The 27,017-nt window shown below is 46.8% G+C and overlaps 1 long non-coding RNA gene across 1 annotated transcript; it reads right to left on the reverse strand.

Annotated features, from left to right (window-relative positions):
• Positions 1-79: 79 nt before the first annotated feature.
• Positions 80-23,936, reverse strand: LOC120993304. Its single transcript, XR_005777204.1, has 3 exons — positions 23,927-23,936; positions 15,549-15,556; positions 80-192 (listed from the first exon to the last, which is right to left on the reverse strand). It is a non-coding gene; the product is annotated as an uncharacterized LOC120993304 (long non-coding RNA).
• Between the last annotated feature and the right edge of the window lie 3,081 nt (positions 23,937-27,017).

The following is a 27,017-nucleotide window of genomic DNA, read 5'->3' on the forward strand; positions in this document are numbered from 1 at the left end:
TTTTTTCTAGTGTCAATAGGAGGCAAGACCTCCCTCCTGAAGATTTGTTATTTTAGTTAATTTTTTTTTTATTCTTTCAGGTGGGAAACAGTGGTCGCCTCGCCTCCCTGTTCTCCCGGGGGGGATCACACCAGCGTTGGCTCGCCACGCTGCCTCCTCCCCCCACAAGAAGACAAGGTGGACCAGGGCAGACTCGCTCCCCTGCATCCCGCCAGCCAAGGGGTCACCTAGGTCCGTCAAAGAGAAGACCCTCCCGCCATACCAGACTCCTGCCACTCCGGTGCCAGCTGATGAGGAGGTGACCCTGCTGGAAAAGGTAACCCTTTGGGCCCACCCAGGGAGGGTAAAGAGAAGAGGAGGAAGATAGGTGAGTACACGGGACTATGTGAGTATGTTAACCCTCTCCCTCCCTCCCTATTTGGCAAAGCCCCGAGCTCTCTGCTCCCCCCTCCCTCCCTCCCCACGAGGGCTTCATTTATCCTAGCCCTGGACCTCTGGTGGATTCCCTCCCCTCTCCCTCTGTGCCGACACTACACGGGCACATAGGGGGTTAACGGCCACTATCTCCTGCAGGCACAGGAGGGGAGCGGAGGAGGCTCCCTCTCCCCAGCACCATTATCCGCCCTTCTAGGGAGAGGGCGCTAAGCGTGCTGCTCCAGAAGAGAACCACCAGCACTGTTAAATTAGATTTAGGCCCCGGCTTCACTTTGGGCCTACCCCTTCCTTCTTCCTCCGGCCTGCGCGGCGTTCTACACGGCCGGAGGGCGCATTTTGTGCCCCGGCCAGCCGGCCTGTCAGTAGAGCGGGGGTGCATTCCGGTCGGCCGTGTCCGTAACTTAGGCCCCGGCTTCGCGGCCTACAAGGTCGCAAACTTTCATCCCCCAGGTATGGAGGGGGAGGAGCTTTGGTCTGGCGCAAATTTTTCCTGCCTTACTTCCCCCCTCCCCCGGTAGCCCGCAGAGCCCCGTCCCCGGTTTTCAAGGCAGTTAACCCTTCCTGGCCAGCCATCTCTTGAGGCTGGCGCAGGATTATGTCTATCTGCAAGGCAATGGGTTTAATGCCGCTAATTTAACCCCTTCCTGCCTCTTGTCACCAGAGGCTGGGCATTCCAGTTTTATATTTTTTTTAAATATGAAAGTCCATTTCGGGTCCTGCCCCCTCAGGCCTCATTGCCGCAGGACCACCCTGTCTGTGTCAGACTGGGCCCGTGTCCTAGCATGGACAGAGGAGGACCTCTCAGTTCACAATCCACCCTCCGGAGTTGCTTGATTGCTATTCTCCACCTGCGTAATCAAATGGTGGACCTTCGGACCTTCCCAATCACCCTTCGGGCCGTTTGGTTGATAGGCACCAGCTGCGCAATCCAATGGTGGACCTCCGGACCTTCCCAATCACCCTCCGGGGTTGTTGGGTGAAATGGCACTACCTGCGCAATCCACTGGTTGACCTCTGGATCTTTCCGATCACCCTCCAGCGTCATTTGGTTGATATTCTCCACCTGCGCAATCCAATGGTTGACCTCTGGACCTTCCCAATCACCCTCCGGGGTCGTTTGGTTGATAAGCACCGCCTTGCGCACTCCAATGATAGATCTCTGGACTTCCCAATCTCCCTCCGGGTCGTTTGGTTGATAAAGCACAGCCTGTGCAATCCGGTGAGTGAACCTCTAGAAGTTCCCATTCCACCCCCGGGTAATTTGGTTGATAACTCCCACCGGCGAGCCTGCGACTGCCATGGGCAAGATTCTGAGAGGTAAGACTGCACACAGCGGGCCAGAGCAGGAGATTCCTCCTCGGTCACCCCCACCCTTCCTCCCTAGGGTCACGCTCAGACGCGCCCTCCCTCCCTGGAGAGGTTCGGTCCGAAGGAGGGAACAGTGGTTCGGTCTCTGCCGTGATTCCGGTGCGATCTTCCAAGATGGCGTCCGAGGTAGACAGCAGTACTTGTCGTATGCATTACCCCCTTTCTTAGGCAGAGTATTTGCACTACTACTGGATACAGTACTCCCTTGGATATTACCTCCCTCCATTGGGGTCTAGCCGTACTAAAACGTTTCAGTGCTGGCAGTGAACTGCATTCCCACTGGTGACATTACTTGCTGTATGCATTAGCCTCTTCCATAGGTGGCGCTATGGCATTATCCCTGGTTCAGTGTTTACTGTATGTCTTACACCCTTACGTAGGTGGGGTATTGATACGGGACTCTCCATATGCCTTGCCCTTTCCGTAAGAGGCGTATTCTCTCTACTTGGATTCAGTTCCTGCTAGATGCATTTTCCACCCTTCATGGTGCAGAACTTGCACTACCACTGAGTGCATTACCCCCATTCATTGGTGGGATAATTGCAACATTGCCCCTTCCACAAGTGATCCACTACCGTGGGGAATAAGTACACATCTTGGATGTTGCACTTCAACTACGCCACGGCTATAGATGCCTTAGCTTCTTCTACAAGTGGAGCGTAGCGAGTATCAATATACGCTGGTGCCCTGTACTCTTCTTCTAATGGTATTTTGGTGCCACCAGTGGATACTGTGGCTGTTTCCACGTTGTGTCCTTTTCCTTCGGTGCCGGTTTGGGGCATGAATATGACAACCTCTCTCCTCAGAGGGTTGCCCAGCGTCACTCATGTGTCCTAGCGTTCCCCCATGTCCATGGTCCTCCACTGTTCCAATATGTGTCTTCAACAACATGTAGTGCGTACACTGACTCTATATTCTCTATCCACAATTCCTGATTTGGGAAGTGGTTGTGCTGGCACTCTGGTTTAGCTTTGCAGCGTGTTCTCCGCTGGTGCGGATTTTACGCTGGTACTAGCGTTCGCAGTCACTGCAGTTAGGCATTCCATCAGGTAGGGGTTCTACCCTGACGCTGGCTTGGCGGTTGTTCCTGTTCAACGCCCTTCCCAGGTAGAGTGTTTTAGGTTAGCTCTCCGTCCCTGGGGAAGTATGGTTACATGGTTTCTACCGGATTCCTCTAGTCTCTCCCTCAGTTTGTGCTGGCGGGGCACACTGCGGCTCCTACGGTACGGGGGTCCTGGAGTAGCCATTACATACTCTGGCTACTCCTGCATGGCTCCTTCGTCAGGTTCCGGATTCTTCTAACGCCGAATTCGGTGGCGTACACTGCATGGCCTCCCCCTTAGGCGGAGTATGGGACCGTCACTATCATCTGGTGGCTACTTCTGTGTAGTGCCAGTCTCAGATGGGGAATGGGCTTCGCCCTGCCCCTTTTCCTTCCGTCTTTTCCTTCTCTGGCTCAGGGTTCACGGCCACTCCGCAAACCTTGGTAGCTCCTACGTTACTACTTTCCCTCATCTACGTTGATGCAGGGTATTGGTTCTGTGTTTTTTTCTTCCAGTCTTGTTCCGGACCGACTGTTGGGCTGTGACATTTTCCATATTCCTCCTTCTACAGGTGAATCCTAACCGTTGGTCCTGGGTGTACTACCCGTATCTACAACTACCTCTCTTATGACTTGACTAATGACTGCCATGTCAGTCCGATGGTAGTCATGCCTTTTCACTGCACATTCCGTGGCTAGACTACGAGACTCACCGGCGGAGCGGGGGTGCTGTCACGACTCACCACCGTTGTTGGAGTTTCGTTCCTGGAATGGAACATCCCTTCTATTCTTCCTCCTCGAGGCAGGAGTTTTTATCTCATCTTGGTCTGGTCGAAATTTTCGTCGAGCAGCGTTGCTACACCGTCAATACACGGTCGCTGACGGAACTCCACCGCCGGTGATTCTCATATCATCTCTACTTCTACCTATCCAATGTATTGATTCCTTGGCTTGCGGTTGGACATGCCTCATTCAGGCGTTTTTTTCTCGGTAGTTATCAGCCAGCTTCTCAGTTTCCCCACAAGCCTCTTCGGCTCTGGGGACATCGGTGGACCACTTACCGTTTCCGTGGAGCGCTTCCCTTTAGCAAAGGTGGATCCTGCAGTCCTGGGTTTTTCGTTTAGCCCTTGGTTCCTTGAATGGGTCAGGTTCGGCGCTTTCTATCCTTTTCCACCGTCCTCTGACTCACCCGGGGCCCATGATAACCTTTAAGGGAATGGCACATACGGTTCCTCCGTACCATCCTCCTTTGCCGCCTTGGGATCTGAACTTAGTCCTTTCAGCTCTCCGGAATTATCCCCTTGAACCTTTGCGGGAAACTCCGACTCCTGTCCTGGAAGGTGTTTTTTTCTTGTGGCTATCACATCCATCAGATGGGTGTCAGGGTTGGGGCGCTCTCTTGCAGAGAGCATTCCTGGTTCTTCACAGGGATAAGCGGTTCTCCGGCCCGTTCATTCTTTTCTTCCGACGGTGGTCTCTGATTTCCATTTCAGTGAAGAAAATGTCCTTCCATCACTGTGTCCCTCCCCTTCACACCCTAGGGAAAAGGAGTTACACCATTTGGACGTTGTCAGGGCTCGGAAGATTTATTTGCCAGCCTCCAGTTCCTTCCAGCGTACGGACTCTCCTTTTATGTCATCCCGGAGGGTCAACTCAAGGCATTGACGGCCTCCAGGCTGACAATTGCACGTCTGCAATTGCTAAAGCATACTGCAGCTGGGGCAGGGTTCCGCCCTTCGGTGTCACGGCTCACTCCACCAGAGCGGTGGGCACTCTTGGGCTCGGAGGATTCAAGGTTCGGCCACGCAGTTGTGCAAGGCGGCTACTGACCTCCTTACGCACATTCACAAAATTTTGGCAGGTGCATACTTATGCATCGGCGGGCGCTGCCTTGGGCCGCATGGTCTTGCAGGCAGCAGTTCTTAGTTGCCTGCAGGGGCGCTTGCTCCATGGGTCTGTGGTTTTTCCATCCATGTGGACTGCTTTTGAATGTTCCACGGTTTCTGTGTCCCCCAATGAATACGGGCGAGAAAACGAGATTTTTTAAAAAATTACCAGTAAAATCTCTTTCTCGCTCTTCATTGGGTAACACAGCACCCACCCAGTTTTGTTGTTTGGCCACAGTTGCGGCAGTTGCTGGTAAGAACATAGTTGGGTTCTTGGCATTGTTGGTGTTCTACGTTATTTCGTTGGTTTACTTGCTTCTCCTACTGCTTGTACACAAACTGAAGCTCTCTCTCCAGGCCGGAGGGGGTATAGCTGCCAGGGGAGGAGCTAACAGCTTTATCTAGTGTCAACGCCTCCTAGAGGACATAGCTATACCCACGGTTTCTGTGTCCCCCAATGAAGAGTGAGAAAGAGATTTTACTGGTAAGTTTTACAAAAATCTCGTTTTAGCCTAGGCCATCTTTATGTAGAGCAACAATTTTTTTTTCAGATCCTCAGAGAGATGCTATTGTTGAACTTCCAGTGACCAGTATGAGAGAGTGTGAGAGCGATAACACCAAATTTAACACACCTGCTCCCCATTCACACCTGAAACCTTTGTACACTAACGAGTCACATGACATCGGGGAAGGAAATAGGATAATTGGGCCATTTTTGCTTAGGGGTGTACTCACTTTTGTTGCCAGTGGTTTAGACATTAATAGCTCTGTGTTGAGTTATTTTGAGGGCACACAAAATATACACTGTTATACAAGCTGTACACTGACTGCTTTACATTGTATCAAAGGGTCATATCTTCAGTGTTGTCTCATGAACAGATATAATAAAATATTTACAAAAATGTGATGGGTATACTCACTTTTGTGAGATACTGTACATGGTCCTCTGGAATTCTGTAAAGAAAGGGACTCAAATAAGCTCTTAAAGGGCTTCTGTCACCCCACTAAACAGTTTTTTTTTTTTTTGGTTACTTATAATCCCTATACTGCGATTTATGCATACATACTGTAATTAATCATTTTGGTTCAGCAGATTATGTTAAAAAATTACTTTTAAAATATGCAAATTACCTTGCTACCAGCAAGTAGGGCGGCTACTTGCTGGTAGCAGCCGCATCCTCCTATCCTAAAGACGCCCCCTCCGCATGTTGATTGACAGGGCCAGCGGACGGGATCTTTCTCTGCTGGCCCTGTTTGCATTCAAAATCTGGCGCCTGCGCCGTACCTGTCTTCAGTCGGCGCAGGCACACTGAGAGGCGGACGCTCGCTCGGCCGCTCCATCCTCCATGCGCCTGCGCCGATGATGCCACATCTACACCCGGCGCAGGCGCATTGAGGAAGGAGCGGCCGAGCGAGCGTCCGCCTCTCAGTGCGCCTGCGCCGACTGAAGACAGGTACGGCGCAGGCGCCAGATTTTGAATGCAAACAGGGCCATTCAAAATGCTAGAATGCTAAAAGTCTGGAAAACGCTTTTAAGGCCTAGTTCACACGAACGTATGTGATCCATGGCCGTATTGCGGCCCGCAAATTGCAGTTCCGTGTGCATTCCGCATCACGGATGCGGACCCATTCACTTCAATGGGTCCGCAAATCCAGAATTGCGGAACGGCCGCACGGAATGGGACCCCTCGGAAGCACTACGGAGTGCTTCCGTGGGGTTGCGTCCCGTACTTCCGTTCTGCAAAAAGATAGAACATGTCCTATCTTTTTGTGGAACGGGCGGATCGCGGACCCATTAAAGTGAATGGGTCCGCGATCCGATGCGGCTGACCTACGGCCGGCGATCGTGCATTGCAGCCCGCAATTTGCGGGCCGCAGCACGGGCACGGGTCACACACGTTCGTGTGAACTCGGCCTAACAGCCAGAATGTTTTAGCGGCTGAGCTTTCTGCCAGTGGGATACGTGTGAATTACCCAAAAATGGTATTCAAATGTATCCCTTACATATCCATTAATTTGGGTAGCTTTGATAAGACCCTGTGTACGTTGTTTCTGCAAAACACAATTGCGTACACTACCACACTATTTGTCGACACCAGGAAAGCAGGTCAAACTGAGTTAAAGTTTAAACTTTTGGAATTCAGTTACCCCCTTAAACAGTGAAGCGCCAGCCCTCCCGGCTGTTTCTGTAAGCCTAGCGCTAAATCCCATCTCCCTGTGAAAATGACAAGATTGGACTACCCCTTTAAGTTGATGTATACTTGAAAGCAGGAAAAATGAGCAAGCGTAAAGATCTGAGTGACTGACAAAGGCTGAATTGTGATGGCTAGATGACTGGTTCTGGCTGATCCGATCTACAGGTATAAAAAGGAGAAAACGAAACTATTAGAATAGCACTAAGCTTTTTATAAGTTTCATTTCTCTGAACCAGAAGCTGATAAAAGGGCATGGCAGAGCTTACTGAGAATGACATAGGTCTCAAAGGCCGCTCCTTATCAGCATGACAGCAGGGCACTGCTCCTACAGTTATCAGAAAAAAATCGACATGAACCAACAGCCTACTGAGCCTACGAGGCTCAGATTTTATAGCAGATCTAGGAGAGAGGATGACTTTAAATTTCTATTCCCTCTACTGTTTGTTGGCTGTTACCAGACCCACCCAAAGGACACAATACAGTAGTTTTTTTTTAAACTTATAAATGACCGCATGACATTAGGACACCTTAAAACATAGTGGATTGTTGGTGCAGATTTTGCAAAGAAAATCTGCCAGAGTTTACAGAGCAATCAATACATGTAGGTGAAGTCCTGAAAACCCCATTCACATTTCAGGGCAGGCTGCGTTTCAGATTTATAACATGTCTTGTTTTTTCTTTTGAGGAAGTATTGCAGATTTCCAATGCAAAGGCTGGTTTCACACGAGCGAGTTCAACGCATTGAACCTGCAGCGTCTGCGAAAGCTCATGTCCTGTCCTATGTAGCACTGATGGAGTCAGGGTCACATAGCAATATATTGATTTATGATTCTATGTAACCCTTACGGTTCTGGAATGTATTGGATAACACTGACAGCATTATGTGAGCGTTATACAATACATTTCAGAACTGTAAGGGTTACATAGCATCATAAATCAATATAATGCTATGCGACCCGGTCAGTACGGGACCTTCCGCAGACACACGCTGCAAGTTCAATGTAAAACACACGCTGCAAACTCGTGTAAAACCAGCAATTACTTGTGTAAAACATGAAGCATTTCCTATGGACTCATGTCTCAATCCATGACTGAAACAGCAATACCCCCGCTATCAGATATGAAGTGGCAGTATAATAAATTCCCATGATGTAGTCAGTTCAAGTCAGGGGAGCCGCGGTTGGCCCGGGAGATGCGGCCGACACACAGACTGCGTCTCCTGGGCTGATCACAGTCACGTGCATGAGCCCCAAGTCTGTTACGCATACCAGTTTTTCAGCCCAATATGCATAGTAAATATCTCCCCCTTGTTTTAGTGTTAAAGGGGATCTACCCAGCAGATTTATGCTGCCCTATCTGAAGGTGCATCAACTGGGGTCACTTTTTTGTTCAATCGTCTTCTTAAAGAGGTTGGCCACTTTTTGGCTACTTGAGATCAATGTCTTTGTAAGATGACTATATGGCACTTACTAATACAGCCTATGTTGATATACTGTGCCATTTGCTATATTTCATAAGCCATGGCCTCTAATGGAGAGCCATGTGACCAGACGTATCAATCAGACTCCATTCAAACACACTGCACATACACTAAACTTTCAACAGTGCAAGTGCAGATGGCAGTTGCAGTTTTTATGAATGGAGGAGATGTCACATGGAGGTGATTTGCCTGGTCACATGACCTCCGTCAGTGCAACGGCGCCTCCCCCTAGGGCCCTTAATAGATGTATGAGCGCGTTCCAGGTGTAGGAATGCCGAGTGGTATAGGGCGGCCTAAAATGTCTCTATGTGCGTCACGATGCTCCTACCCAGATACGGCTGGACCCCAGGCTTTGGCTCCGAAGCAATAAATAGGGGGAATAATTGAGGCCGGGATTGAAGAAAGAATCGAGTCCAGACCTTATATAGAGTTGAACAGCAGCTTTACTTGAATAAATGTGAATCCAAGACAATCTTCAAGCTTGATCTAGGTCCCAGCAGGCTTTAGCATTACACTTGGCAGGTAAACTCGTCTTTGCACACTTGTTTCTCTCTGGCTCTGCTGTACTGACAGGCTGACTGTATAACTCAGATTATCCTGTTTGCTGCACCTTCTCTCTGTAGTCTGACTCTTAAGTTATGCCAGGGAACTATGCTCCTGGCTCCTGAGGCTTTAAGCTTTGGCCTCATGGCAAGCATAGCTGAGGGTGCTCTGGCTGGCTTGTGAGTTCACCTCCCAAAAAATTTGATAAAAAGCAATTAGAAAGCCAAATGTACCCCAAAATGGTGCCAAAACTACAGCTTGTCCAGCAAAAAATAAGCCCTCAAGCGGCTCAGTCAACAAAATTTTTTAAAAGTTATTGCTCTTAAAAACCATGACAGAAAATTCCATGTTAGAAAATCCAGATGCCGCTCCTTCCCTTCTGAGCTCTGGCGTATCCCAAAATAACAGTTTACAACCACAATTGAGGTGTTACTGTATTCAGGAGAAAGTGGGCAGCAAATTGTGGAGGGATATTCTCCTATCTTTTGTGAAAAAGAAAGTTTGGGCCTAAAGCACCATTTTCTTGTAAAAAAAAATATATTTTTCATTTTCACAGCCAAGGATTATGAATTCTATGAAACGCCTATTGGGTCAAAGTGCTCGCTACACCCCTTAAAAATTCCTTGGGTGGTGTAGTTTACAAAATGTGGTCACTTTTTTGGGGTTTTCACTGTGGGGGTACTTCAAGATCTCTTCAAATGCAACATAGCGTCCTAAGACCATTCCAGCAAAATCTGCCCTCCAATAATCATATGGCGCTCCTTGCCTTCTGAGCCCTGCTGTGTGCCCATACAGTGTTATACGACCACATATGGGGTGTTTCTGTAAACTGCAGAATCAGGGTAATAAATATTCAGGTTTGTCTTGTTGTTAACCCTTGATGTGTTACAGGACAAAATGATTAAAATGGGACATTTTACCTCTATTTTGCTTTAAATCCTTTGGAATACTTAAACGGTTAACAACATTTCTAAAACCAATTTTGAATAGTTTGAGGGGTGTAGTTTCTAAAATGAGGTATTTATGGGTGGTTTATATTATGTGACGCCCTCAAAATGACTTCAGAACTGAAGAATTTTGCTTCTAAAATTCTAAACCTTCTAACATCCTAAAAAAATAAAATTACATTACTAAAATGATGCCAACATAAAGTAGACATGTGGTGAATGTTAATTAATGAGTATTTTATGAGGTATCACTATCTTAAAAGCAGAGACATAAAATTTAGAAAACAGTGATTTTTTTCAAATTTTCGTTAACTTTTGAGGTGAAATATATTGACTCAAATTTACCATTAACATGATGTACAATGTGTCACAACAAAACAATCTCTGAATGGCTTGGATAAGTAAAAGCGTTCCAAAGTTATTACCACATAAAGTGACACATGTCCGATTTGGTCAGGAAGGGGTTAAACAATAGGTAATTTTCTGATTATGTATTCCAAAAAAAAGTAAGTGACTTTGTGTTTTTTGTCACCTCCTTACACTGCCCAAAGATAGGGAAACATAAAACTGGTGGCAGATTCCGGGCCTCTGCTGTACATGAATGGTGGACTGGCCACAGACCCTACATGGAAACTTCCCTGTGGGCTGATGCCCAGGGGGCCACGTGAGTCCTCCTCACGGCTGTCAGCCAGGTAAGTAATGATCTGATGTTTCCAGAGTTATTAACACTGAGAGCATCAAGTACTATGCTCCTGGGGCTGTGGGAAAGAGAGATAGTAATGAATTTGGAGGGTCACGACGCCGTAGTCTCGTGGTCGAAGTATATTGATGACGTCCTGTTCATCTGGCAGGGCTCGACGTCGCACCTGGAGGGGTTTCTACATGACCTTAATCTTGGGTTCAGGTCTGGTGACTGTGGAGGCCAGGTCATCTGGCGCAGCACCCCATCACTCTCCTTCATGGTCAAATAGCCCTTACTTTCAAAGTTTTCCCAATTTTTCGGCTGACTGACTGACCTTCATTTCTTAAAGTAATGATGGCCACTGTTTTTCTTTACTTAGCTGCTTTTTTCTTGCCATAATACAAATTCTAACAGTCTATTCAGTAGGACTATCAAATGTGTATCCACCTGACTTCTCCTCAACGCCACTGATGGTCCCAACCCCATTTATCAGGCAAGAAATCCCACTTATTAAACCTGACAAGGCACACATGTGAAGTGAAAACCATTTCAGGGGACTACCTCTTGAAGCTCATCAAGAGAATGCCAATAGTGTGCAAAGCAGTAATCAAAGCAAAAGGTGGCTACTTTGAAGAACCTAGAATATGACATATTTTCTGTTGTTTCACACTTGTTTGTTATGTATATAATTCCACATCTGTTAATTCATAGTTTTGATGCCTTCAGTGTGAATCTACAATTTTCATAGTCATGAAAATAAAGAAAACTCTTTGAATGAGAAGGTGTGTCCAAACTTTTGGTCTGTACTGTACATAGGAAGCCCACTGCCACCAACTCATTGCTGTTCTCCTCCTCACACCATCCACAGGTCTCTCGTGCCATACCTATTGGTCAATTTTGCAGAGCTTAGGCGTATATGCTCCAACGAGGCTATTTTTGAGCGAGAGGCAATGGATTTATCAAGAAGATTCTTGGAGAGGGGTTATAGCAAAAAAGTGATTAGGAAAGGATATATTAGGACCAAAAACTCTTCTAGGGACAACTTGTTAAACTATGCCCCTCACAAAAAAGGAAGAGATCATGGTTTCCCTAGATTTATCCCTAACTTCAGCGCTCAATGGAGACAACTGCAGGACATCCTCCAAAGACATTGGCAGGTCCTTCGAACTGACAGAGACTTAAAGAAAGTGATTTCGGAGAGACCACTTGTCACCTGGAAGAGGGCAAAAAATCTTAAGGATATGGTGACTAGGAGCCATTATGTGGCTCCGAAAAAAGGTGGTCTGTTTGGCGATAAGGGTCCACAGTGGGGATTTTTTCCATGTGGTGATTGTACCGCATGTGTAACAATCCTACAGGCTCACCTGAGTCAGAGGACTGCTGGCTGGAGGTAGGAGTGGAGCCCAGTGGCAAGGACCGCAGGCAGGTAGTAGGTAGGGACAAGCAGAAGAGTAGTCGGTAGGCAGGCGGTGGGTCAGGGCAGGCGGCAGTAAGCGTGGTCAGACAATCCGGATGGCAACGGTGGTAGAAGTTCAGTAGGTAGGGACAAGCAGAAGAGTAGTCGGTAGGCAATTCCTGGTCAGCAGTGGACTTTCAGTAGTAGCAGGAGCAGCAGATGAGGAGAAGCTTGATCAAGGCTCAGGAGCTCAATAATCAGCAAGCTAGAGTGCAAGGGGCTGGACTTATATAGGGAAGTACCAGGTGTGGGGAATCAAGGGTGATGAGCAAGGCTTGGCAAGACTGAGGTTACATAATAGGTTTCAGGGAGTAATGTCCAGAGAGGACGGTAGCCTAGTAAGCAGGGCTACCGCCTAGGATGTGGCTGGTCACGGGTTCGAATCCCGACAGTACTCCCCCCCTTCCAAGGTGACCTCCGGGCACCGCAGGGGCAGGCTTACCGGGGTGCCGTTGGTGGAACTCTTTTACCAGTCTGGGGGCGTGGACATTTTCTTCTGGCTCCCAGGAGTTGTCCTCAGGAGGGTAACCCTCCCACCCAATTAGGTATTGTAGTCTTCCCCGGTGGATCCTGGAGTCGAGGATCTTTGCGACAACGTATTCTTCTTCACCCTGTACCCTCACGGGTGGTGGAGGGGGCGAGTGGCGGCCTGTGAAGGTGTTCTCCACGTATGGCTTGAGGAGTGAGCAATGGAAGACAGGGTGCACCCTAATGGAGTCCGGAAGGTCGAGCCGGAAAGTGACCTCGTTGATTTGTGCGGTGATCCGAAACGGACCCATGTATCTTTGGGCCAACTTTTTGGAGGGGACCTTCAATCTGAGGTTCCTGGTGGACAGCCACACCTTGTCTCCCACATGGAAGCCCGGGGTGGGTTTGCGACGTCTGTCTGCTCCCTGTTTAAAACGCCTCTGGGCGAGCTGGAGGTTGTCTATAATGTTCTTTTGTGCCTCCTGTAGGGTTATTAGGCGTTCGGCCACTGCTGGGAGGGTGGAGGCGACGGGCAGGTGGGGAATGTACACCGGGTGCGAGCCTGTGTTAGCAAAGAAGGGGCTGTGCTTGGTTGAGCTATGCTCACCATTGTTGTAGGCGAACTCGGCCGTGGGGAGATGGTCAAGCCAGTCATCCTGCAGGTGGGAGCTGAAACAGCGTAGGTACTGCTCTAGGGTCTGATTAGTTCTCTCAGTCTGCCCGTTTGACTGAGGGTGGAAAGCGGAGGATAGGTTCACTTTAACCCCGAGCGCCAGGCAGAAGTTCTTCCAGAACTTTGATGCAAATTGTACGCCTCGGTCGGAGACCACGTCGTCCGGGATCCCATGCAGCCTGAAGACCTCTCTGAGAATTAGATCGGCCGTCTGTTTGGCAGTGGGTATGCCTTTGTAGGGGATGAAATGGGCCATCTTGGTGAGACGGTCGACCACGACCAGGATAGTGTTCATCCCTTTTGAAGGAGGAAGGTCTACCACAAAGTCCATGGAGATCGAGCCCCAGGGGCGGGAGGGAATAGGGAGTGGTTGTAACAGACCCACGGGGGAGGAACGAGGAGTCTTATTACGGGCACAGACCGCGCACGAGGAGATGTACCTCTTGATGTCCTCCTTGTATGTTGGCCACCAGAAGGAGCGGGAGAGAAGCTCCTGGGTCTTTCTTGTGCCAAAATGGCCGGCCAGCTTGGAGTCATGGTTGAGTTTGAGCACTTCGAGCCGTGCGATTTCTGGTACATATAGTTGTAGGTCCTGATGAAACCAATGACCGTTCTTAAACGTAAGGCTGACATTCCCTGTGGGGTGGGTGAGGAAGGGGTCATTTTCGTATCCTTCTTTGATTGTACCCAGGAGTTCTTTAGAGTAGGTGGCCCCTACGACCCTTCTCTCGGGTAAGATGTTTTTTTGGCCCTTGTTACTCTGTGAGGGCTCGGAAAACATTCTGGAGAGGGCGTCAGCCTTGCCGTTTTTTGATCCAGGACGATAGGTGATGAGATAGTTGAAGCGGGAAAAGAATAGGCTCCATCTGGCCTGTCTGGCTGAGAGTCTCTTAGCGCTGCGGATGAACTCGAGGTTCTTGTGGTCAGTTAGTACGATTATGGGGTTGGTGGCTCCCTCCAGCAGGTGTCTCCACTCGGAGAAGGCATCCTTGATCGCCAGTAGTTCTTTGTTCCCGATGTCATAGTTCTTCTCGGAGGGGGACATCTGGCGGGAGAAATATGCGCACGGGTGTAATAGCATCCTCTCCCCTGTCCGTTGTGACAAAACTGCCCCCACCGCAGAGTCTGATGCATCCACTTCGACTGTAAATGGGAGCTCGGGGTTCGGGTGGATTAGGATTGGGGCAGAAGTGAAGAGGAGTTTCAACTTGGTGAAGGCCTCCTGGGCCTCGGGTGTCCAGGAGAAGGGGACTGCCTTCTTGGTGAGTTGGGTGATTGGTGCTATGACCTTGGAGAAGTTCCGGATAAACTTCCGATAGAAGTTGGCGAAGCCAATGAATCTTTGTATCTCCTTCTCGTTTTTCGGAACGGGCCAGTTCATCACAGCTTGGACCTTCCCCGGGTCCATACTTAGGCCCTCTGGGGAGATGATGTATCCGAGGAACTGAGTGGTGGTTCGCTCAAACTCGCATTTCTCTAGCTTGATATAGAGAGAGTTCTGTCTGAGTCTCTGCAGTACCCTGCGGACGTGTTCGCGGTGCTGCTTGAGGTCTTCAGAGAAGATCAAGATGTCGTCCAGGTAAACGACTACAAACAGATCCAGCATGTCCCTGAGGACGTCGTTAATGAAGTGCTGGAAGGTGGCGGGAGCATTGCAGAGTCCGAAAGGCATGACCAGGTACTTGAAATGACCATAACGTGTCCGGAAGGCGGTCTTCCATTCGTCCCCAGGGCGGATTCGGACGAGGTTGTAGTTCGTCCTTTATTAATTCTGACAGGCCTCGCCGGAATTGGCTTCTCTGTGCCGCTGGGTTCCAGGTGGTGTCCGTGACCCAACGGCGAAACTCGGCGGTGTATTCGGCGACGGAGCGTCTCCCTTGCCGCAGACCATGTAGTCGCGCCTCGGCTGTCGCACAGCGGTTGGGGTCATCGAAGACTTGGCTCATGGCGGTGATGAAGTTGTTTAGGTTGTCCAGGAGCTGACTGTTAGTCTCCACGTAAGGTGATGCCCATGCTAATGCTTCATCCGTCAGGAGATTGACCACGAATAGCACCTTCTTTTTCTCGGTGGTAAAGGGGGCCGGGTACATCTGAAAATAGATGCGGCATTGGTTTAGAAACCCCCGATACTGGCCTCTGTCGCCGCTGAATCTTGATGGGAGTGGCATGCGGGTGTCTGCGGGCACGCCGCGGACATCCAGGAGTTGCCTCTGTAGTTCAATAATCTCCCTCTGTTGGCTTTGGACTACGCCTTGGAGCTGGGCAAATTTCTCCTGATATGTAGTACCAAATTCTTGAAGTTCGGAGACCTGCTTACGCAGAGTGGCCATTGCGGACTCCATAGTGGGGCTGATTATTCTGTAACAATCCTACAGGCTCACCTGAGTCAGAGGACTGCTGGCTGGAGGTAGGAGTGGAGCCCAGTGGCAAGGACCGCAGGCAGGTAGTAGGTAGGGACAAGCAGAAGAGTAGTCGGTAGGCAGGCGGTGGGTCAGGGCAGGCGGCAGTAAGCGTGGTCAGACAATCCGGATGGCAACGGTGGTAGCAGTTCAGTAGGTAGGGACAAGCAGAAGAGTAGTCGGTAGGCAATTCCTGGTCAGCAGTGGACTTTCAGTAGTAGCAGGAGCAGCAGATGAGGAGAAGCTTGATCAAGGCTCAGGAGCTCAATAATCAGCAAGCTAGAGTGCAAGGGGCTGGACTTATATAGGGAAGTACCAGGTGTGGGGAATCAAGGGTGATGAGCAAGGCTTGGCAAGACTGAGGTTACATAATAGGTTTCAGGGAGTAATGTCCAGAGAGGACGGTAGCCTAGTAAGCAGGGCTACCGCCTAGGATGTGGCTGGTCACGGGTTCGAATCCCGACAGCATGTCAGTATATGGTGAGAACAGATAAATTCACTAACACAAGTAGGGAGAAGGAATATAAAATCGCACACCATATCTCCTGCAAAACAGAAGCAGTGGTTTAGCATTCAGAGTGTCCTTGTGGTCTGATCTATATTGGGATGACCACAAGGGCACTCAAGACGAGAGTTTTGGAGCATGTTCGTGATATCAAGGCGGCTGCTGAGATCACTGAATGTGACAAACTCAAAAAACTGAAACCAGTGGCGAAGCATTTTAGGGAAACCCACAATTTTAACCCTAGAGGTATCTCTTTTAGAGGGATAGACCGTGTACGATTAGGGATTAGGGGGGGGGGAGACATAAAACGCTGTCTCCTTCAAAGAGAAACCAAATGGATGGTTCTGCTCAATACTGTAACTCCTCATGGATTGAATGAGGCTTTGAGTTTCAAATCCTTTCTTTAGATAAGATTTTATGTGGATTTTTTTGTGATTTGATCTTTTTTCTATTTATACAGTTTCCTGCGTAGCCATATAACCTGATCATTTGGGAGGTGCGACGAGAGAGATGATCCATATGCATTGTAAACATGAAGACGGATCATTATAGCAATACTATGATGTACTTTCATATATAAAATTTATGATCACTTTTATGTACTTTTGGGTATATTTTATACTACTAGGTTCTGTGATGCCATTAATGGTCTACACAACTATTGGCTCTAACACAGCACATTAATACTGTTTATATTAATGTTGCCATTGCTGTTTGTGATGACAGCATTTGTAATCATTGTGTGGGTATACACGACACACTATGCTATTTTTGCCTGATGCATCTGTTTATAACCTGCTTTGCAGCTTTAACCACTTCCCATCTGGGCCATTTGCCCCCTTCCTGACCAGGCCTGGTTTAGCAAAACGGACATATCTCACTTTATGTAGTAATAACTTTGGAACGCCTTTACTTATCCAAGTCATTCAGAGATTGTTTTCTCGTGACACATTGTACTTCATGATAGTCATAAATTTGAGTCAATATATTTCACCTTTATTCATGAAAAAATCCCAAATTTACCAAAAATTTAAAAAACTTTGCAATTTTCTAAATTTCAATTTCTCTGCTTTTAAAACAGAAAGTGACACCTCACTAAATATTTATTACTTAACATTCCCCATATGTCTACTTTATGTTGGCATCATTTTGGAAATGTCATTTTATTTTTTTAGGACGTTAGAAGGCTTAGAAGTTTAGAAGCAATTCTTCAAATTTTTAAGAAAATTGCCAAAACCCACTTTTTAAGGACCAATTCAGGTCTGAGGTCACTTTGTGGGGCTTACATAGTGGATACCCCCATAAAGGACCCCATTGTAGAAACTACACCCCTCAAGTTACTTAAAACCGATTTTACAAACTTTGTTAACCCTTTAGGCGTTCCACAAGAATTAAAGGAAAATGGAGATCAAATTTTTAAATTTAACATTTTTGGCAGATTTTCCATTTTAATCCACATCGATGGTTAACAGCCAAACAAAACTCAATATTTATTAGGCCTCATGCACACGACCGTTGTGTGCATCCGTGGCCGGTGTGCCGTTTTCCGTTTTTTTTCGCGGACCCATTGACTTTCAATGGGTCCGTGGAAAAATCGGAAAATGCACCGTTTTGCAGCCGCATCCGTGATCCGTGTTTCCTGTCCGTCAAAAAAATATGACCTGTCCTATTTTTTTGACGGACAACGGTTCACGGACCCATTCAAGTCAATGGGTCCATGAAAGAACACGGATGCACACAAGATTGGCATCCGCGTCCGTGATCCGTGGCCGTAGGTTACTTTCATACAGACGGATCCGAAGATCAGTCTGCATAAAAGCTTTTTCAGAGATGAGTTTTCACTTCGTGAAAACTCATATCCGACAGTATATTCTAACACAGAGGCGTTCCCATAGTGATGGGGACGCTTCTAGTTAGAATGTACTACGAACTGTGTACATGACTGCCCCCTGCTGCCTGGCAGCACCCGATCTCTTACAAAGGGCTGTGATCCGCACAATTAACCCCTCAGGTGCTGCACCTGAGGGGTTAATTGTGCATATCATAGCCCCCTATAAGAGATCAGGGGCTGCCAGGCAGCAGGGGGCAGACCCCCCTCCCTCCCCAGTTTGTAATATCATTGGTGGCCAGTGTGCGGCCTCCCCCGGCCCCCCCTCCCCCCCTCTATTGTAATATCATTGGTGGCCAGTGTGCGGCCTCCCCCCCCCCCCGATCATTGGTGGCAGCGGAGATTCCGATCGGAGTCCCAGTTTAATCGCTCTGGGGCTCCGATCGGTAACCATGGCAACCAGGACGCTACTGCAGCCCTGGTTGCCATGGTTACTTAGCAATATTACAATATTAGAAGCATCATACTTACCTGCTGGCTGCTGCGCTGTCTGTGTCCGGCCGGGAGCTCCTCCTACTGGTAAGTGACAGGTCTGTGCGGCGCATTGCTTAATGATCTGTCACTTACCAGTAGGAGGAGCTCCCGGCCGGACACAGACAGCGCAGCAGCCAGCAGGTAAGTATGATACTTCTAATATTGTAATATTGCTAAGTAACCCTGGCAACCAGGCCTGCAGTAGCGTCCTGGTTGCCATGGTTACCGATCGGAGCCCCAGAGTGATTAAACTGGGACTCCGATCGGAATCTCCGCTGCCACCAATGATCGGGCAGGGGGGGGGGAGAGGGGAGGCCGCACACTGGCCACCAATGATATTACAATAGAGGGGGGGAGGGGGGCCGACGGAGGCCGCACACTGGCCACCAATGATATTACAATAGAGGAGGGGCCGGGGGGGGCGCACACTGGCCACCAATGATATTACAATAGAGGGGGGCGGGGGGACCGCACACTGGCCACCAATGATATTACAATAGAGGGGGGGGGGGCGGGGGGGCCGCACACTGGCCACCAATGATATTACAATAGATCGGTCGTGTGCATGAGGCCTTACCCAGATTCTGCGGTTTACAGAAACACCCCACATTTGGTCATAAACTGCTGTATGGGCACACAGCAGGGCGCAGAAAAAAAGGAACTCCACATGGATTTTAGATGCCATGTCCCATTTGAATCCCCCCTGATGCACCCTTACAGTAGAAACTCCCAAGAAGTGATCCCATTTTGGAAACTAGGGGATAAGGTGCCAGTTTTATTGGTACTATTTTTGGGTACATATGATTTTTTGATCATTCATTATAACACTTTATGGGGCAAGGTGACCAAAAATATTAGCACAGTTTTTTTTTTTACAGCGTTCACCTGAGGGGTTCGGTCAAGTGACATTTTTATAGAGCAGATTGTTACGGACGTGGAGATACCTAATATGTATACTTTTTCTTATTTATATAAGTTTTACACAATAATAGCATTTTTGAAACAAAAAAATTATGTTTTAATGTGTCCATGTTCTGACAGCTATAGTTTTTTTTATTTTTTGAGAGATTTTCTTATGTAGGGGCTCATTTTTTGCGGGATGAGGTGACGGTTTTATTGGTACCATTTTGTGGGACATACGCCTTTTTGATCACTTGGTGTTGCACTTTTTGTGATGTAAGATGACAAAAATTGCTTGTTTTGACACCTTTTTTTTTTTTTACGGTGTTCACCCGAGGGGTTAGGTCATGTGATATTTTTATAGAGCTGTTTTTTACAGACGCGGCAATACCTAATATGTATACTTTTTTTTATTTATTTCACTTTAACACAATAATAGCATTTTTTAAACCAAAAAAATTATGTTTTAGTGTCTCCATGTTTTTATTTTTGGAGAGATTTTCTTATGTAGGGGCTCATTTTTTGCGGGATGAGGTGACGGTTTTATTGGTACCATTTTGTGGGACATACGCCTTTTTGATCACTTGATGTTGCACTTTTTGTGATGTAAGGTGACAAGAATGGCTTTTTTTGACAGTTATTTTTTTTATGGTGTTTATCGGACTGGGTCGATTATGTGATATATTTATAGAGCTGACCGTCACGGACGCGGCAATACCATATATGTCTATTTTATTTTATTTTTTCTATTTTTTTTTTTTTTATTCGTTACTTGGGGAATTATTCTTTTTTACATGTGAAACATTTTTTTTTATTTTTTTTTTTAACACTTTATTTATTTTATTTTACACTTTTCATCCCCCATAAGGTCATACAAGACCTCTGGGGAACATTTACTTCACTTTTTCTTTTTTTTTTTCACTGTTGATTTCTCCTGTAACTGGGGCTGACATAGTAGCCCCAGTTACAGGAGAAATACACCCTCCCAGAGAGGCTGTACAACGCAATACAGCGCTGTACAGCCTCAGTGCAGGGCTGATCAAGGTCTCTGAAAGACCTCACACAGCTCCTGCACTCTCCGGTCCCGCAGCAATCCAGAAGGCAGGGACACCTGGGCACTGTCCCTGCCTTCTCTAAGGGTTGCCCTGCTGTCACTGACAGCAGGCAACCCGATCAGCAGCTGTACAATTAGCGTGCAGCTGCAGTTTCTGAACGGACGTTCTGGAACGTCCATTCAGAAATAGAGAACCACCTCCCGGACGTTTAAAGTCAACAGGCGGACGGGAGGTGGTTAATCACATCAGTGATACTCTTTTCACACAGTGACTATGCATGATCACTTTTGTATTATTTTGGTTTTTCACTATGCACATAGCAATTTATATGGGATAGTCTGTGCTTCCGACCCATGATGTGGGTTGGTCGCAGGACTATCTTGTTCTTGTTCACTTTATATAGCCTTTCTCTATACTAGGATTGAATTATGTAGTTTAATTATGGTGTTCACATTACTACTATATATCTTGTACCATGAATTTTTTATTTTTATACATCAGGTCTTCATTATATATCTTTCCTATTATGTATGTACTAGGGTCTAAATAGACAGTGGGGTATAATCATGACATATATGGTGTATATTGTATATTCTACACTGTGCATTTCTTATGCTTTTTATATTTCCATGATCATGTACTTCGTATTTCTTCTTTGATTGAATACTGTATTTTCCGCATTGCGATTGAATCAATGAGGCAACATATTTTTGGCGAAATCATGGAATATATATCTTGTAAATGGGTACGTTATGCAATAATCATGGTAATATGCATTTATCCCCTTGATAATATCGATGTCTACACCTATCTAGCTTTACATCCGCGCCCTCTGAATGATCGACATCTCCCATATAGATTCCGTATGCAGGGTTCCCGATTTTGGGGTTACTGCGTCAGACACCTTCCGGATATTCTGGCATTTTGTTTACTTGATCAGTTGATGCAGCGCTCTGCTGTGATTTGCTGTGCGCCGGATCACGTGGGGACTCCGCTACGTGTCCTTGGGAGGCGGGCTGGAACGCATAACGTGCGTTCCACCCCTCCTCCTGACGAGTGCGGCGCCGTCATCGTGGGCTCGGCGTGCATTATCAGGTATGGAGCACTCGATATTAGGCATCATCTGCTGTGATTGTTTATTGAGACCATATGTGTTTGAGCTATATGGAAGATATAAATAGGGGGATATGGCCACACTTTCACTCACCTCCCGACCAAGCTGAGGTGAAACGCGCATCGAGGTTCCTATCCTGTCCTGTGCCTACTGCCTTTCACCCTCCATCATGTCCTGTGGTATGCTTTTGCTTTCTATTTGAAGTCAATAGATGGGCTCCTCTATATCCTTTACTACAAGGTCTTGTGGTTTTTTTATTTTTCGAGGGTTCAACCTTTCCTTCCATTGCTAGATTCTAGCGCCTGTTTTATTATTTTTCTTTAACTGCACTCTTAAAGTTGAGCTCTGCCCAGTGGTTATGTACCAGGGTGATGACCATATGCATTCTACTTTATAATAGTAGCATTATCAGGGCTACTATATGGTGAATCACCCTGATATATACCATTGGCATACTTGACATGTTTTCCATCTTTTGGTGGGTAGCACTGGCCAGTGGATTGTGGCATCCGGTTTCCTGCTGATTCTTCATATTTTTTGTTATCTTGAATATTTTATAAATCATGATATGTTTATTACAATTAAATAAAATATATTTTTGGAATATTTTGGGCATTTTCTTGTTGTTTGTTCTTCAACAACATTATAGGTTATATGGTTTCTTATCCCTTGCCCTGACTAATAGCTGTACATTGAGGCTTTCTTTTTTGGTTCTACACTTACGTACCTAGCCTGCGGCCACAGGTGCCCTCCTGACGTCTAGGAAGGCAGAGCATGGCAGATGGCGCTTGCCACCACAGAGGGGCAGCTTCTGGGAGGTATGTTGTTCTGCTGGGGATTTATTTTGTGCTACGCAGTGGTATAAAGCTGATCACAGACATTTAGCCCCTCAGCTGCCTTGGCCAATTGTGACCATGGTATTTGAGCAGCTTTTCACCAGGAGTACTGCGCTCCCGGAGCCCGAACGGCTCCCCCGATCTCAGTGTGGGGATACAGTTTTATTTGCTGTGGTAGCCTCAAACCAGCTAGAGGCTCTGGTGCCCACCACAGTGACCCCCTTCCCCATGATAAAAATAAGTAAATAATAAAAAAATCATTAGCACTGCGGCATCCCAAAATGCCTGTACTATTGAAATATACAAATATTTATCCCATAGGGTAAAAGGGGGAAAAATAGCGAATTCATCTTTTTTGACACTTCACTTCCTTAAAAAAATGGAATAAAAAGCAATCAAAAAGATATACACACTCCATAATTGTAGCAATAAAAACGACAGATTGCACTGCAAAAAATGATCCCCCACAAAGCTCCGCAGATGGAAATTTTAAGTTATTGGGGGTCAGAATATGGGGATGTAAGGAAACATTTTTTTCTAAACTTTGTATTTTTTATTTAGTATTAAAAAAATATATAAATGTGGCATAGCTGTAATCATGACCCGGAGAATGAAGGGCACATGTTAGTTTCACTGCATAGGGAATGCCGTAATAACTAAACCCATAAAACTATGATACTTGTGTTGTGGTTTTTTTTCTAGCTTCCCACTACATCGTCTGCAATATTAAACGGTGCAATTAGAAAGTCAAACTCGTCCTGCAAAAAAAAGCTTGCATATGGCTATGAAAATGGAAAAATAAAAAAGTTATGGCTCCTGGAAGGCTGGCAGTGCAAAAAAGGAAAATCGCCATATCATCAAGGGTTTAACCCATAGAGGACCCACGCTGTACATGTACGTCGCAGCTGGAGGTGACTTAAGGACCAGCGCCATACATGTACGGCAGGCTGTTCGGGCAAGTGCAGGAGCTGCGCCTGCCCGATCAGTAGCACGGACCCGGCAGTCACTGACAGCCGGGCCCCTGCTGCATGAGGCGGCATCAGTGAAGACACTGATACCGGCAAATTAACTCCTTGTATGCTGCGGTCAAAGCTGACAGAGGCATGCAGAGGGTTTGCGGAGAGTGCGGGTTCCCTCCACTTCCCCATCAGGTCCCCGCGCTGCAGTGACAGGGACCTGATAGTAGAGAAGGCAGCCTGATGCCTTCCATAGGCATCGAGGCTTGCCTTCTATGGAAACCTGTGAAATCCAGCCCCTTAGGCATAAAAGCTGACAACCAATGCATACAATACAGGATGTATTGTAATACATTGCAGAGGGCATCACACCCCAGAAGTTGAAGTCCCAAAGTGGGACAAAAAAAATAAGTGTTTTTTATAATAAAAAAATAATACATTTCAAGTAAAAAAATAAAAAAAAAACCCTTTCCAGGCTCTATAAAAATATCACATGATCCACCCCCTCACCTGAACGCCGTAGAAAAAATTTAATAAAAACTGTGCTAAAACAACCATTTTTTGGTCACCTTACATCACAAAAACACCAAGCGATCAAAAAGGCTTATGCCCCCAAAATAGTACCAATCAAACCGTAACCTCATCCCACAAAAAATGATCCCCTACATAAAACAAACAGGCAAATTTTTTTTAAAAACTATGACTCTCAGAATATGGAGACACTAAAATAAAAAAAATTTGTTTAAGAAGTGTGTTAAAAGTGAAAAAAATATACATATTAGGTATCGCCACGTCCGAAACAACCAGGTCTATTAAAATATCAAATGACCTAACCTCTCAGGTGAACACCAAAAAAATAAAAACGGTGTCAATAAAGCCATTTTTTGTCACCTTACATCACAAAAATTGTAATACCAAGCGATCAAAAAGTCATACGCACCCCAAAATAGTACCGATCAAACCATCATCTCATCCCGCAAAAATTGAACCCTTACCTAAGACAATCCGCCAAAAATAAAAATAAACTATGGCTCTCAGAATATGGAGACACTAAAACATGATTTTTTTGTTTCAAAAATGCTTTTATTTTGTAAAACTTAAATAAATAAAAGTATACATGTTAGGTATTGCCACATCTGTAACGACTTGCCGTATAAAGATATCACATGACCTAACCCCTCATGTGAACCCCGTAAAAAAAATTAAATAAAAACTGTGTAAAATCCATTGCGGATTGGGGCCGGATGCATTCAGGGAAAATGGTGCGATTTTGACACTAAAGCAAGTCCGTTTTCACTGCGATTGCGTTCCATGTTTGCGTTTTTTCCGCGCGGGTGCAAAACATTGTAACGTGTTTTGCACGCGCGTGAGAAAAATCGGCATGTTTGGTACCCAGACCCGAACTCGGACTTCTTCACAGAAGTTCGGGTTTGGGTTAGGTGTTCTGTAGATTGTATTATTTTCCCTTATAACATGGTTATAAGGGAAAATAATAGCATTCTTAATACAGAATGCATAGTACAATAGGGCTGGAGGGGTTAAAAAAAACTAAATAAATAATATAACTCACCTTAATCCACTTGATCGCACAGCCCGGCTTTTCTTCTGTCTTCATCTTTGCTGTGCACAGGGATAGGACCTTTGATGACGTCACTGCACTCATCACATGGTCCATCACATGATCTTTTACCATGGTGATGGATCATGTGATGACCGCAGTGACGTCACCACAGGTCCTTTTCCTGCATAGATGAAGACAGAAGAGATGCCGGCTGCGCGAGCAAGTGGATTAAGGTGAGTTAAATTATTATTATTTTTTTTTAACCCCTCCAGCCCTATTTTACTAAGCATTCAGTATTAAGAATGCTATTATTTTCCCTTATAACCATGTTATAAGGGAAAATACACTGCTCAAAAAAATAAAGGGAACACAAAAATAACACATCCTAGATCTGAATTAATTAAATATTCTTCTGAAATACTTTGTTCTTTACATAGTTGAATGTGCTGACAACAAAATCACACAAAAATTAAAAATGGAAATCAAATTTTTCAACCCATGGAGGTCTGGATTTGGAGTCACACTCAAAATTAAAGTGGAAAAACACACTACAGGCTGATCCAACTTTGATGTAATGTCCTTAAAACAAGTCAAAATGAGGCTCAGTAGTGTGTGTAGCCTCCACTTGCCTGTATGACCTCCCTACAACGCCTGTGCATGCTCCTGATGAGGTGGCGGACGGTCTCCTGAGGGATCTCCTCCCAGACCTGGACTAAAGCATCTGCCAACTCCTGGACAGTCTGTGGTGCAACGTGACGTTGGTGGATAGAGCGAGACATGATGTCCCAGATGTGCTCAATTGGATTCAGGTCTGGGGAACGGGCGGGCCAGTCCATAGCATCAATGCCTTCGTCTTGCAGGAACTGCTGACACACTTCAGCCACATGAGGTCTAGCATTGTCTTGCATTAGGAGGAATCCAGGGCCAACCGCACCAGCATATGGTCTCACAAGGGGTCTGAGGATCTCATCTCGGTACCTAAAGGCAGTCAGGCTACCTCTGGCGAGCACATGGAGGGCTGTGCGGCCCTCCAAAGAAATGCCACCCCACACCATTACTGACCCAATGCCAAACCGGTCATGCTGGAGGATGTTGCAGGCAGCAGAACGTTCTCCACGGCATCTCCAGGCTCTGTCACGTCTGTCACATGTGCTCAGTGTGAACCTGCTTTCATCTGTGAAGAGCACAGGGCGCCAGTGGCGAATTTGCCAATCTTGGTGTTCTCTGGCAAATGCCAAACGTCCTGCACGGTGTTGGGCTGTAAGCACAACCCCCACCTGTGGACGTCGGGCCCTCATATCACCCTCATGGAGTCTGTTTCTGACCGTTTGAGCAGACACATGCACATTTGTGGCCTGCTGGAGGTCATTTTGCAGGGCTCTGGCAGTGCTCCTCCTGTTCCTCCTTGCACAAAGGCGGAGGTAGCGGTCCTGCTGCTGGGTTGTTGCCCTCCTACGGCCTCCTCCACGTCTCCTGATGTACTGGCCTGTCTCCTGGTAGCGCCTCCATGCTCTGGACACTACGCTGACAGACACAGCAAACCATCTTGCCACAGCTCGCATTGATGTGCCATCCTGGATAAGCTGCACTACCTGAGCCACTTGTGTGGGTTGCAGACTCCGTCTCATGCTACCACTAGAGTGAAAGCACCGCCAGCATTCAAAAGTGACCAAAACATCAGCCAGGAAGCATAGGAACTGAGAGGTGGTCTGTGATCACCACCTGCAGAACCACTTCTTTATTGGGGGTGTCTTGCTAATTGCCTATAATTTCCACCTGTTGTCTATCCCATTTTCACAACAGCATGTGAAATTGATTGTCACTCAGTGTTGCTTCCTAAGTGGACAGTTTGATTTCACAGAAGTGTGATTGACTTGGAGTCACATTGTGTTGTTTAAGTGTTCCCTTTATTTTTTTGAGCAGTGTAATAATGATCGGGTCCCCATCCCGATCGTCTCCTAGCAACCGTGGGTGAAAATCACACCACATCCGCACTTGCTTGCGGATGCTTGCGTTTTTCACGCAGCCCCATTCACTTCAATGGGGCCTGTGTTGCGTGGAAAACGCACAATATAGAGCATGCTGCGATTTTCACGCAATGCACAAGTGATGCGTGAAAATCACCGCTCATGTGCACAGACCCATAGAAATGAA

The sequence above is a fragment of the Bufo bufo genome, chromosome 3 (genome assembly GCF_905171765.1).
Source record: "Bufo bufo chromosome 3, aBufBuf1.1, whole genome shotgun sequence".
In the NCBI taxonomy this organism is placed as follows: domain Eukaryota; kingdom Metazoa; phylum Chordata; class Amphibia; order Anura; family Bufonidae; genus Bufo; species Bufo bufo.